Source organism: Alnus glutinosa, chromosome 12 (assembly GCF_958979055.1).
Source record: "Alnus glutinosa chromosome 12, dhAlnGlut1.1, whole genome shotgun sequence".
Lineage (NCBI taxonomy): Eukaryota > Viridiplantae > Streptophyta > Magnoliopsida > Fagales > Betulaceae > Alnus > Alnus glutinosa.
This window is the reverse complement of record NC_084897.1, coordinates 13,192,587-13,208,120: the sequence shown is the minus strand read 5'-3', so window position 1 is coordinate 13,208,120 and position 15,534 is coordinate 13,192,587. Positions and strand designations below refer to the sequence as shown.

At 48.3% G+C, this 15,534-nt stretch overlaps 32 non-coding genes across 32 annotated transcripts; all 32 read right to left on the bottom strand.

Moving 5' to 3' along the window:
• Positions 1-252: 252 nt before the first annotated feature.
• Positions 253-371, bottom strand: LOC133853423 (5S ribosomal RNA). Its single transcript, XR_009896524.1, has one exon. It is a non-coding gene; the product is annotated as a 5S ribosomal RNA (ribosomal RNA).
• A 359-nt stretch (positions 372-730) lies between these two features.
• Positions 731-849, bottom strand: LOC133853397 (5S ribosomal RNA). Its single transcript, XR_009896499.1, has one exon. It is a non-coding gene; the product is annotated as a 5S ribosomal RNA (ribosomal RNA).
• A 359-nt stretch (positions 850-1,208) lies between these two features.
• On the bottom strand, positions 1,209-1,327 carry LOC133853396 (5S ribosomal RNA). The gene has a single exon (XR_009896498.1). It is a non-coding gene; the product is annotated as a 5S ribosomal RNA (ribosomal RNA).
• A 359-nt stretch (positions 1,328-1,686) lies between these two features.
• LOC133853118 (5S ribosomal RNA) lies at positions 1,687-1,805 on the bottom strand. The gene has a single exon (XR_009896233.1). It is a non-coding gene; the product is annotated as a 5S ribosomal RNA (ribosomal RNA).
• Positions 1,806-2,164: 359 nt separating this feature from the next.
• LOC133853501 (5S ribosomal RNA) lies at positions 2,165-2,283 on the bottom strand. Its single transcript, XR_009896602.1, has one exon. It is a non-coding gene; the product is annotated as a 5S ribosomal RNA (ribosomal RNA).
• Positions 2,284-2,642: 359 nt separating this feature from the next.
• On the bottom strand, positions 2,643-2,761 carry LOC133852834 (5S ribosomal RNA). The gene has a single exon (XR_009896018.1). It is a non-coding gene; the product is annotated as a 5S ribosomal RNA (ribosomal RNA).
• Positions 2,762-3,120: 359 nt separating this feature from the next.
• LOC133853377 (5S ribosomal RNA) lies at positions 3,121-3,239 on the bottom strand. Its single transcript, XR_009896480.1, has one exon. It is a non-coding gene; the product is annotated as a 5S ribosomal RNA (ribosomal RNA).
• Positions 3,240-3,598: 359 nt separating this feature from the next.
• On the bottom strand, positions 3,599-3,717 carry LOC133853446 (5S ribosomal RNA). The gene has a single exon (XR_009896547.1). It is a non-coding gene; the product is annotated as a 5S ribosomal RNA (ribosomal RNA).
• Positions 3,718-4,076: 359 nt separating this feature from the next.
• LOC133853395 (5S ribosomal RNA) lies at positions 4,077-4,195 on the bottom strand. The gene has a single exon (XR_009896497.1). It is a non-coding gene; the product is annotated as a 5S ribosomal RNA (ribosomal RNA).
• Positions 4,196-4,554: 359 nt separating this feature from the next.
• Positions 4,555-4,673, bottom strand: LOC133853393 (5S ribosomal RNA). Its single transcript, XR_009896495.1, has one exon. It is a non-coding gene; the product is annotated as a 5S ribosomal RNA (ribosomal RNA).
• Positions 4,674-5,032: 359 nt separating this feature from the next.
• Positions 5,033-5,151, bottom strand: LOC133853117 (5S ribosomal RNA). Its single transcript, XR_009896232.1, has one exon. It is a non-coding gene; the product is annotated as a 5S ribosomal RNA (ribosomal RNA).
• Positions 5,152-5,510: 359 nt separating this feature from the next.
• On the bottom strand, positions 5,511-5,629 carry LOC133853307 (5S ribosomal RNA). The gene has a single exon (XR_009896413.1). It is a non-coding gene; the product is annotated as a 5S ribosomal RNA (ribosomal RNA).
• A 359-nt stretch (positions 5,630-5,988) lies between these two features.
• Positions 5,989-6,107, bottom strand: LOC133853116 (5S ribosomal RNA). Its single transcript, XR_009896231.1, has one exon. It is a non-coding gene; the product is annotated as a 5S ribosomal RNA (ribosomal RNA).
• A 359-nt stretch (positions 6,108-6,466) lies between these two features.
• LOC133853113 (5S ribosomal RNA) lies at positions 6,467-6,585 on the bottom strand. Its single transcript, XR_009896229.1, has one exon. It is a non-coding gene; the product is annotated as a 5S ribosomal RNA (ribosomal RNA).
• Positions 6,586-6,944: 359 nt separating this feature from the next.
• On the bottom strand, positions 6,945-7,063 carry LOC133853388 (5S ribosomal RNA). The gene has a single exon (XR_009896490.1). It is a non-coding gene; the product is annotated as a 5S ribosomal RNA (ribosomal RNA).
• Positions 7,064-7,422: 359 nt separating this feature from the next.
• LOC133853112 (5S ribosomal RNA) lies at positions 7,423-7,541 on the bottom strand. The gene has a single exon (XR_009896228.1). It is a non-coding gene; the product is annotated as a 5S ribosomal RNA (ribosomal RNA).
• Positions 7,542-7,900: 359 nt separating this feature from the next.
• LOC133853111 (5S ribosomal RNA) lies at positions 7,901-8,019 on the bottom strand. Its single transcript, XR_009896227.1, has one exon. It is a non-coding gene; the product is annotated as a 5S ribosomal RNA (ribosomal RNA).
• Positions 8,020-8,378: 359 nt separating this feature from the next.
• Positions 8,379-8,497, bottom strand: LOC133853330 (5S ribosomal RNA). The gene has a single exon (XR_009896435.1). It is a non-coding gene; the product is annotated as a 5S ribosomal RNA (ribosomal RNA).
• A 359-nt stretch (positions 8,498-8,856) lies between these two features.
• Positions 8,857-8,975, bottom strand: LOC133853106 (5S ribosomal RNA). Its single transcript, XR_009896222.1, has one exon. It is a non-coding gene; the product is annotated as a 5S ribosomal RNA (ribosomal RNA).
• Positions 8,976-9,334: 359 nt separating this feature from the next.
• On the bottom strand, positions 9,335-9,453 carry LOC133852890 (5S ribosomal RNA). Its single transcript, XR_009896072.1, has one exon. It is a non-coding gene; the product is annotated as a 5S ribosomal RNA (ribosomal RNA).
• Positions 9,454-9,812: 359 nt separating this feature from the next.
• LOC133853094 (5S ribosomal RNA) lies at positions 9,813-9,931 on the bottom strand. The gene has a single exon (XR_009896215.1). It is a non-coding gene; the product is annotated as a 5S ribosomal RNA (ribosomal RNA).
• A 359-nt stretch (positions 9,932-10,290) lies between these two features.
• On the bottom strand, positions 10,291-10,409 carry LOC133853328 (5S ribosomal RNA). Its single transcript, XR_009896433.1, has one exon. It is a non-coding gene; the product is annotated as a 5S ribosomal RNA (ribosomal RNA).
• Positions 10,410-10,768: 359 nt separating this feature from the next.
• Positions 10,769-10,887, bottom strand: LOC133853445 (5S ribosomal RNA). Its single transcript, XR_009896546.1, has one exon. It is a non-coding gene; the product is annotated as a 5S ribosomal RNA (ribosomal RNA).
• A 359-nt stretch (positions 10,888-11,246) lies between these two features.
• On the bottom strand, positions 11,247-11,365 carry LOC133853392 (5S ribosomal RNA). The gene has a single exon (XR_009896494.1). It is a non-coding gene; the product is annotated as a 5S ribosomal RNA (ribosomal RNA).
• A 359-nt stretch (positions 11,366-11,724) lies between these two features.
• LOC133853391 (5S ribosomal RNA) lies at positions 11,725-11,843 on the bottom strand. The gene has a single exon (XR_009896493.1). It is a non-coding gene; the product is annotated as a 5S ribosomal RNA (ribosomal RNA).
• A 359-nt stretch (positions 11,844-12,202) lies between these two features.
• On the bottom strand, positions 12,203-12,321 carry LOC133853083 (5S ribosomal RNA). The gene has a single exon (XR_009896206.1). It is a non-coding gene; the product is annotated as a 5S ribosomal RNA (ribosomal RNA).
• Positions 12,322-12,680: 359 nt separating this feature from the next.
• Positions 12,681-12,799, bottom strand: LOC133853191 (5S ribosomal RNA). Its single transcript, XR_009896302.1, has one exon. It is a non-coding gene; the product is annotated as a 5S ribosomal RNA (ribosomal RNA).
• A 359-nt stretch (positions 12,800-13,158) lies between these two features.
• LOC133853071 (5S ribosomal RNA) lies at positions 13,159-13,277 on the bottom strand. Its single transcript, XR_009896196.1, has one exon. It is a non-coding gene; the product is annotated as a 5S ribosomal RNA (ribosomal RNA).
• Positions 13,278-13,636: 359 nt separating this feature from the next.
• LOC133853061 (5S ribosomal RNA) lies at positions 13,637-13,755 on the bottom strand. Its single transcript, XR_009896188.1, has one exon. It is a non-coding gene; the product is annotated as a 5S ribosomal RNA (ribosomal RNA).
• A 359-nt stretch (positions 13,756-14,114) lies between these two features.
• LOC133853060 (5S ribosomal RNA) lies at positions 14,115-14,233 on the bottom strand. Its single transcript, XR_009896187.1, has one exon. It is a non-coding gene; the product is annotated as a 5S ribosomal RNA (ribosomal RNA).
• Positions 14,234-14,592: 359 nt separating this feature from the next.
• On the bottom strand, positions 14,593-14,711 carry LOC133853059 (5S ribosomal RNA). The gene has a single exon (XR_009896186.1). It is a non-coding gene; the product is annotated as a 5S ribosomal RNA (ribosomal RNA).
• A 359-nt stretch (positions 14,712-15,070) lies between these two features.
• Positions 15,071-15,189, bottom strand: LOC133853539 (5S ribosomal RNA). Its single transcript, XR_009896640.1, has one exon. It is a non-coding gene; the product is annotated as a 5S ribosomal RNA (ribosomal RNA).
• Positions 15,190-15,534: the final 345 nt, after the last annotated feature.

The window sequence follows — 15,534 nt, the reverse complement described above, 5'->3', positions numbered from 1 at the left end:
TAAAACACACAATACAACGATTAAATGCAATAGAATGAGCCGAAAACTCCTTAAAAACGCTTTCAGTGTAGAGTACGCATGGAAACGGCGTGCCTGGAGGTCAAAACGATGGATTTTGAGCCCGAAAATGTGCTCACCCAGCTCCGCTAGGTGGCCATCGCGTGCGCGCCGGAAAGAGCCTTCCCCTCACCGGCGCAAAAAATAAAATAATAATAAATAACGGCAAAAAAATAATTGAAAAAAGTAAAACGAGGGGTGCAACACGAGAACTTCCCAGGAGGTCACCCATCCTAGTACTACTCTCGCCCAAGCACGCTTAACTGCGGAGTTCTGATGGGATCCGGTGCATTAGTGCTGGTATGATCGCACCCGTTAGTAGAGTCACGCAAAAAACTTATAACCCTCACTCGTCTAACTGAACTGGCCCGCACAGTGATGGGATCCGGTGCTCAGACGTGTCCACGTGCCACCCAATAAATAAAACACACAATACAACGATTAAATGCAATAGAATGAGCCGAAAACTCCTTAAAAACGCTTTCAGTGTAGAGTACGCATGGAAACGGCGTGCCTGGAGGTCAAAACGATGGATTTTGAGCCCGAAAATGTGCTCACCCAGCTCCGCTAGGTGGCCATCGCGTGCGCGCCGGAAAGAGCCTTCCCCTCACCGGCGCAAAAAATAAAATAATAATAAATAACGGCAAAAAAATAATTGAAAAAAGTAAAACGAGGGGTGCAACACGAGGACTTCCCAGGAGGTCACCCATCCTAGTACTACTCTCGCCCAAGCACGCTTGACTGCGGAGTTCTGATGGGATCCGGTGCATTAGTGCTGGTATGATCGCACCCGTTAGTAGAGTCACGCAAAAAACTTATAACCCTCACTCGTCTAACTGAACTGGCCCGCACAGTGATGGGATCCGGTGCTCAGACGTGTCCACGTGCCACCCAATAAATAAAACACACAATACAACGATTAAATGCAATAGAATGAGCCGAAAACTCCTTAAAAACGCTTTCAGTGTAGAGTACGCATGGAAACGGCGTGCCTGGAGGTCAAAACGATGGATTTTGAGCCCGAAAATGTGCTCACCCAGCTCCGCTAGGTGGCCATCGCGTGCGCGCCGGAAAGAGCCTTCCCCTCACCGGCGCAAAAAATAAAATAATAATAAATAACGGCAAAAAAATAATTGAAAAAAGTAAAACGAGGGGTGCAACACGAGGACTTCCCAGGAGGTCACCCATCCTAGTACTACTCTCGCCCAAGCACGCTTGACTGCGGAGTTCTGATGGGATCCGGTGCATTAGTGCTGGTATGATCGCACCCGTTAGTAGAGTCACGCAAAAAACTTATAACCCTCACTCGTCTAACTGAACTGGCCCGCACAGTGATGGGATCCGGTGCTCAGACGTGTCCACGTGCCACCCAATAAATAAAACACACAATACAACGATTAAATGCAATAGAATGAGCCGAAAACTCCTTAAAAACGCATTCAGTGTAGAGTACGCATGGAAACGGCGTGCCTGGAGGTCAAAACGATGGATTTTGAGCCCGAAAATGTGCTCACCCAGCTCCGCTAGGTGGCCATCGCGTGCGCGCCGGAAAGAGCCTTCCCCTCACCGGCGCAAAAAATAAAATAATAATAAATAACGGCAAAAAAATAATTGAAAAAAGTAAAACGAGGGGTGCAACACGAGGACTTCCCAGGAGGTCACCCATCCTAGTACTACTCTCGCCCAAGCACGCTTAACTGCGGAGTTCTGATGGGATCCGGTGCATTAGTGCTGGTATGATCGCACCCGTTAGTAGAGTCACGCAAAAAACTTATAACCCTCACTCGTCTAACTGAACTGGCCCGCACAGTGATGGGATCCGGTGCTCAGACGTGTCCACGTGCCACCCAATAAATAAAACACACAATACAACGATTAAATGCAATAGAATGAGCCGAAAACTCCTTAAAAACGCTTTCAGTGTAGAGTACGCATGGAAACGGCGTGCCTGGAGGTCAAAACGATGGATTTTGAGCCCGAAAATGTGCTCACCCAGCTCCGCTAGGTGGCCATCGCGTGCGCGCCGGAAAGAGCCTTCCCCTCACCGGCGCAAAAAATAAAATAATAATAAATAACGGCAAAAAAATAATTGAAAAAAGTAAAACGAGGGATGCAACACGAGGACTTCCCAGGAGGTCACCCATCCTAGTACTACTCTCGCCCAAGCACGCTTGACTGCGGAGTTCTGATGGGATCCGGTGCATTAGTGCTGGTATGATCGCACCCGTTAGTAGAGTCACGCAAAAAACTTATAACCCTCACTCGTCTAACTGAACTGGCCCGCACAGTGATGGGATCCGGTGCTCAGACGTGTCCACGTGCCACCCAATAAACAAAACACACAATACAACGATTAAATGCAATAGAATGAGCCGAAAACTCCTTAAAAACGCTTTCAGTGTAGAGTACGCATGGAAACGGCGTGCCTGGAGGTCAAAACGATGGATTTTGAGCCCGAAAATGTGCTCACCCAGCTCCGCTAGGTGGCCATCGCGTGCGCGCCGGAAAGAGCCTTCCCCTCACCGGCGCAAAAAATAAAATAATAATAAATAACGGCAAAAAAATAATTGAAAAAAGTAAAACGAGGGGTGCAACACGAGGACTTCCCAGGAGGTCACCCATCCTAGTACTACTCTCGCCCAAGAACGCTTGACTGCGGAGTTCTGATGGGATCCGGTGCATTAGTGCTGGTATGATCGCACCCGTTAGTAGAGTCACGCAAAAAACTTATAACCCTCACTCGTCTAACTGAACTGGCCCGCACAGTGATGGGATCCGGTGCTCAGACGTGTCCACGTGCCACCCAATAAATAAAACACACAATACAACGATTAAATGCAATAGAATGAGCCGAAAACTCCTTAAAAACGCTTTCAGTGTAGAGTACGCATGGAAACGGCGTGCCTGGAGGTCAAAACGATGGATTTTGAGCCCGAAAATGTGCTCACCCAGCTCCGCTAGGTGGCCATCGCGTGCGCGCCGGAAAGAGCCTTCCCCTCACCGGCGCAAAAAATAAAATAATAATAAATAACGGCAAAAAAATAATTGAAAAAAGTAAAACGAGGGGTGCAACACGAGGACTTCCCAGGAGGTCACCCATCCTAGTACTACACTCGCCCAAGCACGCTTAACTGCGGAGTTCTGATGGGATCCGGTGCATTAGTGCTGGTATGATCGCACCCGTTAGTAGAGTCACGCAAAAAACTTATAACCCTCACTCGTCTAACTGAACTGGCCCGCACAGTGATGGGATCCGGTGCTCAGACGTGTCCACGTGCCACCCAATAAATAAAACACACAATACAACGATTAAATGCAATAGAATGAGCCGAAAACTCCTTAAAAACGCTTTCAGTATAGAGTACGCATGGAAACGGCGTGCCTGGAGGTCAAAACGATGGATTTTGAGCCCGAAAATGTGCTCACCCAGCTCCGCTAGGTGGCCATCGCGTGCGCGCCGGAAAGAGCCTTCCCCTCACCGGCGCAAAAAATAAAATAATAATAAATAACGGCAAAAAAATAATTGAAAAAAGTAAAACGAGGGGTGCAACACGAGGACTTCCCAGGAGGTCACCCATCCTAGTACTACTCTCGCCCAAGCACGCTTGACTACGGAGTTCTGATGGGATCCGGTGCATTAGTGCTGGTATGATCGCACCCGTTAGTAGAGTCACGCAAAAAACTTATAACCCTCACTCGTCTAACTGAACTGGCCCGCACAGTGATGGGATCCGGTGCTCATACGTGTCCACGTGCCACCCAATAAATAAAACACACAATACAACGATTAAATGCAATAGAATGAGCCGAAAACTCCTTAAAAACGCTTTCAGTGTAGAGTACGCATGGAAACGGCGTGCCTGGAGGTCAAAACGATGGATTTTGAGCCCGAAAATGTGCTCACCCAGCTCCGCTAGGTGGCCATCGCGTGCGCGCCGGAAAGAGCCTTCCCCTCACCGGCGCAAAAAATAAAATAATAATAAATAACGGCAAAAAAATAATTGAAAAAAGTAAAACGAGGGGTGCAACACGAGGACTTCCCAGGAGGTCACCCATCCTAGTACTACTCTCGCCCAAGCACGCTTGACTGCGGAGTTCTGATGGGATCCGGTGCATTAGTGCTGGTATGATCGCACCCGTTAGTAGAGTCACGCAAAAAACTTATAACCCTCACTCGTCTAACTGAACTGGCCCGCACAGTGATGGGATCCGGTGCTCAGACGTGTCCACGTGCCACCCAATAAACAAAACACACAATACAACGATTAAATGCAATAGAATGAGCCGAAAACTCCTTAAAAACGCTTTCAGTGTAGAGTACGCATGGAAACGGCGTGCCTGGAGGTCAAAACGATGGATTTTGAGCCCGAAAATGTGCTCACCCAGCTCCGCTAGGTGGCCATCGCGTGCGCGCCGGAAAGAGCCTTCCCCTCACCGGCGCAAAAAATAAAATAATAATAAATAACGGCAAAAAAATAATTGAAAAAAGTAAAACGAGGGGTGCAACACGAGGACTTCCCAGGAGGTCACCCATCCTAGTACTACTCTCGCCCAAGCACGCTTGACTGCGGAGTTCTGATGGGATCCGGTGCATTAGTGCTGGTATGATCGCACCCGTTAGTAGAGTCACGCAAAAAACTTATAACCCTTACTCGTCTAACTGAACTGGCCCGCACAGTGATGGGATCCGGTGCTCAGACGTGTCCACGTGCCACCCAATAAATAAAACACACAATACAACGATTAAATGCAATAGAATGAGCCGAAAACTCCTTAAAAACGCTTTCAGTGTAGAGTACGCATGGAAACGGCGTGCCTGGAGGTCAAAACGATGGATTTTGAGCCCGAAAATGTGCTCACCCAGCTCCGCTAGGTGGCCATCGCGTGCGCGCCGGAAAGAGCCTTCCCCTCACCGGCGCAAAAAATAAAATAATAATAAATAACGGCAAAAAAATAATTGAAAAAAGTAAAACGAGGGGTGCAACACGAGGACTTCCCAGGAGGTCACCCATCCTAGTACTACTCTCGCCCAAGCACGCTTAACTGCGGAGTTCTGATGGGATCCGGTGCATTAGTGCTGGTATGATCGCACCCGTTAGTAGAGTCACGCAAAAAACTTATAACCCTCACTCGTCTAACTGAACTGGCCCGCACAGTGATGGGATCCGGTGCTCAGACGTGTCCACGTGCCACCCAATAAATAAAACACACAATACAACGATTAAATGCAATAGAATGAGCCGAAAACTCCTTAAAAACGCTTTCAGTGTAGAGTACGCATGGAAACGGCGTGCCTGGAGGTCAAAACGATGGATTTTGAGCCCGAAAATGTGCTCACCCAGCTCCGCTAGGTGGCCATCGCGTGCGCGCCGGAATGAGCCTTCCCCTCACCGGCGCAAAAAATAAAATAATAATAAATAACGGCAAAAAAATAATTGAAAAAAGTAAAACGAGGGGTGCAACACGAGAACTTCCCAGGAGGTCACCCATCCTAGTACTACTCTCGCCCAAGCACGCTTAACTGCGGAGTTCTGATGGGATCCGGTGCATTAGTGCTGGTATGATCGCACCCGTTAGTAGAGTCACGCAAAAAACTTATAACCCTCACTCGTCTAACTGAACTGGCCCGCACAGTGATGGGATCCGGTGCTCAGACGTGTCCACGTGCCACCCAATAAATAAAACACACAATACAACGATTAAATGCAATAGAATGAGCCGAAAACTCCTTAAAAACGCTTTCAGTGTAGAGTACGCATGGAAACGGCGTGCCTGGAGGTCAAAACGATGGATTTTGAGCCCGAAAATGTGCTCACCCAGCTCCGCTAGGTGGCCATCGCGTGCGCGCCGGAATGAGCCTTCCCCTCACCGGCGCAAAAAATAAAATAATAATAAATAACGGCAAAAAAATAATTGAAAAAAGTAAAACGAGGGGTGCAACACGAGGACTTCCCAGGAGGTCACCCATCCTAGTACTACTCTCGCCCAAGCACGCTTAACTGCGGAGTTCTGATGGGATCCGGTGCATTAGTGCTGGTATGATCGCACCCGTTAGTAGAGTCACGCAAAAAACTTATAACCCTCACTCGTCTAACTGAACTGGCCCGCACAGTGATGGGATCCGGTGCTCAGACGTGTCCACGTGCCACCCAATAAATAAAACACACAATACAACGATTAAATGCAATAGAATGAGCCGAAAACTCCTTAAAAACGCTTTCAGTGTAGAGTACGCATGGAAACGGCGTGCCTGGAGGTCAAAACGATGGATTTTGAGCCCGAAAATGTGCTCACCCAGCTCCGCTAGGTGGCCATCGCGTGCGCGCCGGAAAGAGCCTTCCCCTCACCGGCGCAAAAAATAAAATAATAATAAATAACGGCAAAAAAATAATTGAAAAAAGTAAAACGAGGGGTGCAACACGAGGACTTCCCAGGAGGTCACCCATCCTAGTACTACTCTCGCCCAAGCACGCTTAACTGCGGAGTTCTGATGGGATCCGGTGCATTAGTGCTGGTATGATCGCACCCGTTAGTAGAGTCACGCAAAAAACTTATAACCCTCACTCGTCTAACTGAACTGGCCCGCACAGTGATGGGATCCGGTGCTCAGACGTGTCCACGTGCCACCCAATAAATAAAACACACAATACAACGATTAAATGCAATAGAATGAGCCGAAAACTCCTTAAAAACGCTTTCAGTGTAGAGTACGCATGGAAACGGCGTGCCTGGAGGTCAAAACGATGGATTTTGAGCCCGAAAATGTGCTCACCCAGCTCCGCTAGGTGGCCATCGCGTGCGCGCCGGAAAGAGCCTTCCCCTCACCGGCGCAAAAAATAAAATAATAATAAATAACGGCAAAAAAATAATTGAAAAAAGTAAAACGAGGGGTGCAACACGAGGACTTCCCAGGAGGTCACCCATCCTAGTACTACTCTCGCCCAAGCACGCTTAACTGCGGAGTTCTTATGGGATCCGGTGCATTAGTGCTGGTATGATCGCACCCGTTAGTAGAGTCACGCAAAAAACTTATAACCCTCACTCGTCTAACTGAACTGGCCCGCGCAGTGATGGGATCTGGTGCTCAGACGTGTCCACGTGCCACCCAATAAATAAAACACACAATACAACGATTAAATGCAATAGAATGAGCCGAAAACTCCTTAAAAACGCTTTCAGTGTAGAGTACGCATGGAAACGGCGTGCCTGGAGGTCAAAACGATGGATTTTGAGCCCGAAAATGTGCTCACCCAGCTCCGCTAGGTGGCCATCGCGTGCGCGCCGGAAAGAGCCTTCCCCTCACCGGCGCAAAAAATAAAATAATAATAAATAACGGCAAAAAAATAATTGAAAAAAGTAAAACGAGGGGTGCAACACGAGGACTTCCCAGGAGGTCACCCATCCTAGTACTACTCTCGCCCAAGCACGCTTAACTGCGGAGTTCTGATGGGATCCGGTGCATTAGTGCTGGTATGATCGCACCCGTTAGTAGAGTCACGCAAAAAACTTAGAACCCTCACTCGTCTAACTGAACTGGCCCGCACAGTGATGGGATCCGGTGCTCAGACGTGTCCACGTGCCACCCAATAAATAAAACACACAATACAACGATTAAATGCAATAGGATGAGCCGAAAACTCCTTAAAAACGCTTTCAGTGTAGAGTACGCATGGAAACGGCGTGCCTGGAGGTCAAAACGATGGATTTTGAGCCCGAAAATGTGCTCACCCAGCTCCGCTAGGTGGCCATCGCGTGCGCGCCGGAAAGAGCCTTCCCCTCACCGGCGCAAAAAATAAAATAATAATAAATAACGGCAAAAAAATAATTGAAAAAAGTAAAACGAGGGGTGCAACACGAGGACTTCCCAGGAGGTCACCCATCCTAGTACTACTCTCGCCCAAGCACGCTTAACTGCGGAGTTCTGATGGGATCCGGTGCATTAGTGCTGGTATGATCGCACCCGTTAGTAGAGTCACGCAAAAAACTTATAACCCTCACTCGTCTAACTGAACTGGCCCGCACAGTGATGGGATCCGGTGCTCAGACGTGTCCACGTGCCACCCAATAAATAAAACACACAATACAACGATTAAATGCAATAGAATGAGCCGAAAACTCCTTAAAAACGCTTTCAGTGTAGAGTACGCATGGAAACGGCGTGCCTGGAGGTCAAAACGATGGATTTTGAGCCCGAAAATGTGCTCACCCAGCTCCGCTAGGTGGCCATCGCGTGCGCGCCGGAAAGAGCCTTCCCCTCACCGGCGTAAAAAATAAAATAATAATAAATAACGGCAAAAAAATAATTGAAAAAAGTAAAACGAGGGGTGCAACACGAGGACTTCCCAAGAGGTCACCCATCCTAGTACTACTCTCGCCCAAGCACGCTTAACTGCGGAGTTCTGATGGGATCCGGTGCATTAGTGCTGGTATGATCGCACCCGTTAGTAGAGTCACGCAAAAAACTTATAACCCTCACTCGTCTAACTGAACTGGCCCGCATAGTGATGGGATCCGGTGCTCAGACGTGTCCACGTGCCACCCAATAAATAAAACACACAATACAACGATTAAATGCAATAGAATGAGCCGAAAACTCCTTAAAAACGCTTTCAGTGTAGAGTACGCATGGAAACGGCGTGCCTGGAGGTCAAAACGATGGATTTTGAGCCCGAAAATGTGCTCACCCAGCTCCGCTAGGTGGCCATCGCGTGCGCGCCGGAAAGAGCCTTCCCCTCACCGGCGCAAAAAATAAAATAATAATAAATAACGGCAAAAAAATAATTGAAAAAAGTAAAACGAGGGGTGCAACACGAGGACTTCCCAGGAGGTCACCCATCCTAGTACTACTCTCGCCCAAGCACGCTTAACTGCGGAGTTCTGATGGGATCCGGTGCATTAGTGCTGGTATGATCGCACCCGTTAGTAGAGTCACGCAAAAAACTTATAACCCTCACTCGTCTAACTGAACTGGCCCGCGCAGTGATGGGATCCGGTGCTCAGACGTGTCCACGTGCCACCCAATAAATAAAACACACAATACAACGATTAAATGCAATAGAATGAGCCGAAAACTCCTTAAAAACGCGTTCAGTGTAGAGTACGCATGGAAACGGCGTGCCTGGAGGTCAAAACGATGGATTTTGAGCCCGAAAATGTGCTCACCCAGCTCCGCTAGGTAGCCATCGCGTGCGCGCCGGAAAGAGCCTTCCCCTCACCGGCGCAAAAAATAAAATAATAATAAATAACGGCAAAAAAATAATTGAAAAAAGTAAAACGAGGGGTGCAACACGAGGACTTCCCAGGAGGTCACCCATCCTAGTACTACTCTCTCCCAAGCACGCTTATCTGCGGAGTTCTGATGGGATCCGGTGCATTAGTGCTGGTATGATCGCACCCGTTAGTAGAGTCACGCAAAAAACTTATAACCCTCACTCGTCTAACTGAACTGGCCCGCACAGTGATGGGATCCGGTGCTCAGACGTGTCCACGTGCCACCCAATAAATAAAACACACAATACAACGATTAAATGCAATAGAATGAGCCGAAAACTCCTTAAAAACGCTTTCAGTGTAGAGTACGCATGGAAACGGCGTGCCTGGAGGTCAAAACGATGGATTTTGAGCCCGAAAATGTGCTCACCCAGCTCCGCTAGGTGGCCATCGCGTGCGCGCCGGAAAGAGCCTTCCCCTCACCGGCGCAAAAAATAAAATAATAATAAATAACGGCAAAAAAATAATTGAAAAAAGTAAAACGAGGGGTGCAACACGAGGACTTCCCAGGAGGTCACCCATCCTAGTACTACTCTCGCCCAAGCACGCTTAACTGCGGAGTTCTGATGGGATCCGGTGCATTAGTGCTGGTATGATCGCACCCGTTAGTAGAGTCACGCAAAAAACTTATAACCCTCACTCGTCTAACTGAACTGGCCCGCGCAGTGATGGGATCCGGTGCTCAGACGTGTCCACGTGCCACCCAATAAATAAAACACACAATACAACGATTAAATGCAATAGAATGAGCCGAAAACTCCTTAAAAACGCTTTCAGTGTAGAGTACGCATGGAAACGGCGTGCCTGGAGGTCAAAACGATGGATTTTGAGCCCGAAAATGTGCTCACCCAGCTCCGCTAGGTGGCCATCGCGTGCGCGCCGGAAAGAGCCTTCCCCTCACCGGCGCAAAAAATAAAATAATAATAAATAACGGCAAAAAAATAATTGAAAAAAGTAAAACGAGGGGTGCAACACGAGGACTTCCCAGGAGGTCACCCATCCTAGTACTACTCTCGCCCAAGCACCCTTAACTGCGGAGTTCTGATGGGATCCGGTGCATTAGTGCTGGTATGATCGCACCCGTTAGTAGAGTCACGCAAAAAACTTATAACCCTCACTCGTCTAACTGAACTGGCCCGCACAGTGATGGGATCCGGTGCTCAGACGTGTCCACGTGCCACCCAATAAATAAAACACACAATACAACGATTAAATGCAATAGAATGAGCCGAAAACTCCTTAAAAACGCTTTCAGTATAGAGTACGCATGGAAACGGCGTGCCTGGAGGTCAAAACGATGGATTTTGAGCCCGAAAATGTGCTCACCCAGCTCCGCTAGGTGGCCATCGCGTGCGCGCCGGAAAGAGCCTTCCCCTCACCGGCGCAAAAAATAAAATAATAATAAATAACGGCAAAAAAATAATTGAAAAAAGTAAAACGAGGGGTGCAACACGAGGACTTCCCAGGAGGTCACCCATCCTAGTACTACTCTCGCCCAAGCACGCTTGACTACGGAGTTCTGATGGGATCCGGTGCATTAGTGCTGGTATGATCGCACCCGTTAGTAGAGTCACGCAAAAAACTTATAACCCTCACTCGTCTAACTGAACTGGCCCGCACAGTGATGGGATCCGGTGCTCAGACGTGTCCACGTGCCACCCAATAAACAAAACACACAATACAACGATTAAATGCAATAGAATGAGCCGAAAACTCCTTAAAAACGCTTTCAGTGTAGAGTACGCATGGAAACGGCGTGCCTGGAGGTCAAAACGATGGATTTTGAGCCCGAAAATGTGCTCACCCAGCTCCGCTAGGTGGCCATCGCGTGCGCGCCGGAAAGAGCCTTCCCCTCACCGGCGCAAAAAATAAAATAATAATAAATAACGGCAAAAAAATAATTGAAAAAAGTAAAACGAGGGGTGCAACACGAGGACTTCCCAGGAGGTCACCCATCCTAGTACTACTCTCGCCCAAGCACGCTTGACTGCGGAGTTCTGATGGGATCCGGTGCATTAGTGCTGGTATGATCGCACCCGTTAGTAGAGTCACGCAAAAAACTTATAACCCTCACTCGTCTAACTGAACTGGCCCGCACAGTGATGGGATCCGGTGCTCAGACGTGTCCACGTGCCACCCAATAAACAAAACACACAATACAACGATTAAATGCAATAGAATGAGCCGAAAACTCCTTAAAAACGCTTTCAGTGTAGAGTACGCATGGAAACGGCGTGCCTGGAGGTCAAAACGATGGATTTTGAGCCCGAAAATGTGCTCACCCAGCTCCGCTAGGTGGCCATCGCGTGCGCGCCGGAAAGAGCCTTCCCCTCACCGGCGCAAAAAATAAAATAATAATAAATAACGGCAAAAAAATAATTGAAAAAAGTAAAACGAGGGGTGCAACACGAGGACTTCCCAGGAGGTCACCCATCCTAGTACTACTCTCGCCCAAGCACGCTTGACTGCGGAGTTCTGATGGGATCCGGTGCATTAGTGCTGGTATGATCGCACCCGTTAGTAGAGTCACGCAAAAAACTTATAACCCTCACTCGTCTAACTGAACTGGCCCGCACAGTGATGGGATCCGGTGCTCAGACGTGTCCACGTGCCACCCAATAAATAAAACACACAATACAACGATTAAATGAAATAGAATGAGCCGAAAACTCCTTAAAAACGCTTTCAGTGTAGAGTACGCATGGAAACGGCGTGCCTGGAGGTCAAAACGATGGATTTTGAGCCCGAAAATGTGCTCACCCAGCTCCGCTAGGTGGCCATCGCGTGCGCGCCGGAAAGAGCCTTCCCCTCACCGGCGCAAAAAATAAAATAATAATAAATAACGGCAAAAAAATAATTGAAAAAAGTAAAACGAGGGGTGCAACACGAGGACTTCCCAGGAGGTCACCCATCCTAGTACTACTCTCGCCCAAGCACGCTTAACTGCGGAGTTCTGATGGGATCCGGTGCATTAGTGCTGGTATGATCGCACCCGTTAGTAGAGTCACGCAAAAAACTTATAACCCTCACTCGTCTAACTGAACTGGCCCGCACAGTGATGGGATCCGGTGCTCAGACGTGTCCACGTGCCACCCAATAAATAAAACACACAATACAACGATTAAATGCAATAGAATGAGCCGAAAACTCCTTAAAAACGCTTTCAGTGTAGAGTACGCATGGAAACGGCGTGCCTGGAGGTCAAAACGATGGATTTTGAGCCCGAAAATGTGCTCACCCAGCTCCGCTAGGTGGCCATCGCGTGCGCGCCGGAAAGAGCCTTCCCCTCACCGGCGCAAAAAATAAAATAATAATAAATAACGGCAAAAAAATAATTGAAAAAAGTAAAACGAGGGGTGCAACACGAGAACTTCCCAGGAGGTCACCCATCCTAGTACTACTCTCGCCCAAGCACGCTTAACTGCGGAGTTCTGATGGGATCCGGTGCATTAGTGCTGGTATGATCGCACCCGTTAGTAGAGTCACGCAAAAAACTTATAACCCTCACTCGTCTAACTGAACTGGCCCGCACAGTGATGGGATCCGGTGCTCAGACGTGTCCACGTGCCACCCAATAAATAAAACACACAATACAACGATTAAATGCAATAGAATGAGCCGAAAACTCCTTAAAAACGCTTTCAGTGTAGAGTACGCATGGAAACGGCGTGCCTGGAGGTCAAAACGATGGATTTTGAGCCCGAAAATGTGCTCACCCAGCTCCGCTAGGTGGCCATCGCGTGCGCGCCGGAAAGAGCCTTCCCCTCACCGGCGCAAAAAATAAAATAATAATAAATAACGGCAAAAAAATAATTGAAAAAAGTAAAACGAGGGGTGCAACACGAGGACTTCCCAGGAGGTCACCCATCCTAGTACTACTCTCGCCCAAGCACGCTTAACTGCGGAGTTCTGATGGGATCCGGTGCATTAGTGCTGGTATGATCGCACCCGTTAGTAGAGTCACGCAAAAAACTTATAACCCTCACTCGTCTAACTGAACTGGCCCGCACAGTGATGGGATCCGGTGCTCAGACGTGTCCACGTGCCACCCAATAAATAAAACACACAATACAACGATTAAATGCAATAGAATGAGCCGAAAACTCCTTAAAAACGCTTTCAGTGTAGAGTACGCATGGAAACGGCGTGCCTGGAGGTCAAAACGATGGATTTTGAGCCCGAAAATGTGCTCACCCAGCTCCGCTAGGTGGCCATCGCGTGCGCGCCGGAAAGAGCCTTCCCCTCACCGGCGCAAAAAATAAAATAATAATAAATAACGGCAAAAAAATAATTGAAAAAAGTAAAACGAGGGGTGCAACACGAGGACTTCCCAGGAGGTCACCCATCCTAGTACTACTCTCGCCCAAGCACGCTTAACTGCGGAGTTCTGATGGGATCCGGTGCATTAGTGCTGGTATGATCGCACCCGTTAGTAGAGTCACGCAAAAAACTTATAACCCTCACTCGTCTAACTGAACTGGCCCGCACAGTGATGGGATCCGGTGCTCAGACGTGTCCACGTGCCACCCAATAAATAAAACACACAATACAACGATTAAATGCAATAGAATGAGCCGAAAACTCCTTAAAAACGCTTTCAGTGTAGAGTACGCATGGAAACGGCGTGCCTGGAGGTCAAAACGATGGATTTTGAGCCCGAAAATGTGCTCACCCAGCTCCGCTAGGTGGCCATCGCGTGCGCGCCGGAATGAGCCTTCCCCTCACCGGCGCAAAAAATAAAATAATAATAAATAACGGCAAAAAAATAATTGAAAAAAGTAAAACGAGGGGTGCAACACGAGGACTTCCCAGGAGGTCACCCATCCTAGTACTACTCTCGCCCAAGCACGCTTAACTGCGGAGTTCTGATGGGATCCGGTGCATTAGTGCTGGTATGATCGCACCCGTTAGTATAGTCACGCAAAAAACTTATAACCCTCACTCGTCTAACTGAACTGGCCCGCACAGTGATGGGATCCGGTGCTCAGACGTGTCCACGTGCCACCCAATAAATAAAACACACAATACAACGATTAAATGCAATAGAATGAGCCGAAAACTCCTTAAAAACGCTTTCAGTGTAGAGTACGCATGGAAACGGCGTGCCTGGAGGTCAAAACGATGGATTTTGAGCCCGAAAATGTGCTCACCCAGCTCCGCTAGGTGGCCATCGCGTGCGCGCCGGAAAGAGCCTTCCCCTCACCGGCGCAAAAAATAAAATAATAATAAATAACGGCAAAGAAATAATTGAAAAAAGTAAAACGAGGGGTGCAACACGAGGACTTCCCAGGAGGTCACCCATCCTAGTACTACTCTCGCCCAAGCACGCTTAACTGCGGAGTTCTGATGGGATCCGGTGCATTAGTGCTGGTATGATCGCACCCGTTAGTAGAGTCACGCAAAAAACTTATAACCCTCACTCGTCTAACTGAACTGGCCCGCACAGTGATGGGATCCGGTGCTCAGACGTGTCCACGTGCCACCCAATAAATAAAACACACAATACAACGATTAAATGCAATAGAATGAGCCGAAAACTCCTTAAAAACGCTTTCAGTGTAGAGTACGCATGGAAACGGCGTGCCTGGAGGTCAAAACGATGGATTTTGAGCCCGAAAATGTGCTCACCCAGCTCCGCTAGGTGGCCATCGCGTGCGCGCCGGAAAGAGCCTTCCCCTCACCGGCGCAAAAAATAAAATAATAATAAATAACGGCAAAGAAATAATTGAAAAAAGTAAAACGAGGGGTGCAACACGAGGACTTCCCAGGAGGTCACCCATCCTAGTACTACTCTCGCTCAAGCACGCTTAACTGCGGAGTTCTGATGGGATCCGGTGCATTAGTGCTGGTATGATCGCACCCGTTAGTAGAGTCACGCAAAAAACTTATAACCCTCACTCGTCTAACTGAACTGGCCCGCACAGTGATGGGATCCGGTGCTCAGACGTGTCCACATGCCACCCAATAAATAAAACACACAATACAACGATTAAATGCAATAGAATGAGCCGAAAACTCCTTAAAAACGCTTTCAGTGTAGAGTACGCATGGAAACGGCGTGCCTGGAGGTCAAAACGATGGATTTTGAGCCCGAAAATGTGCTCACCCAGCTCCGCTAGGTGGCCATCGCGTGCGCGCCGGAAAGAGCCTTCCCCTCACCGGCGCAAAAAATAAAATAATAATAAATAACGGCAAAAAAATAATTGA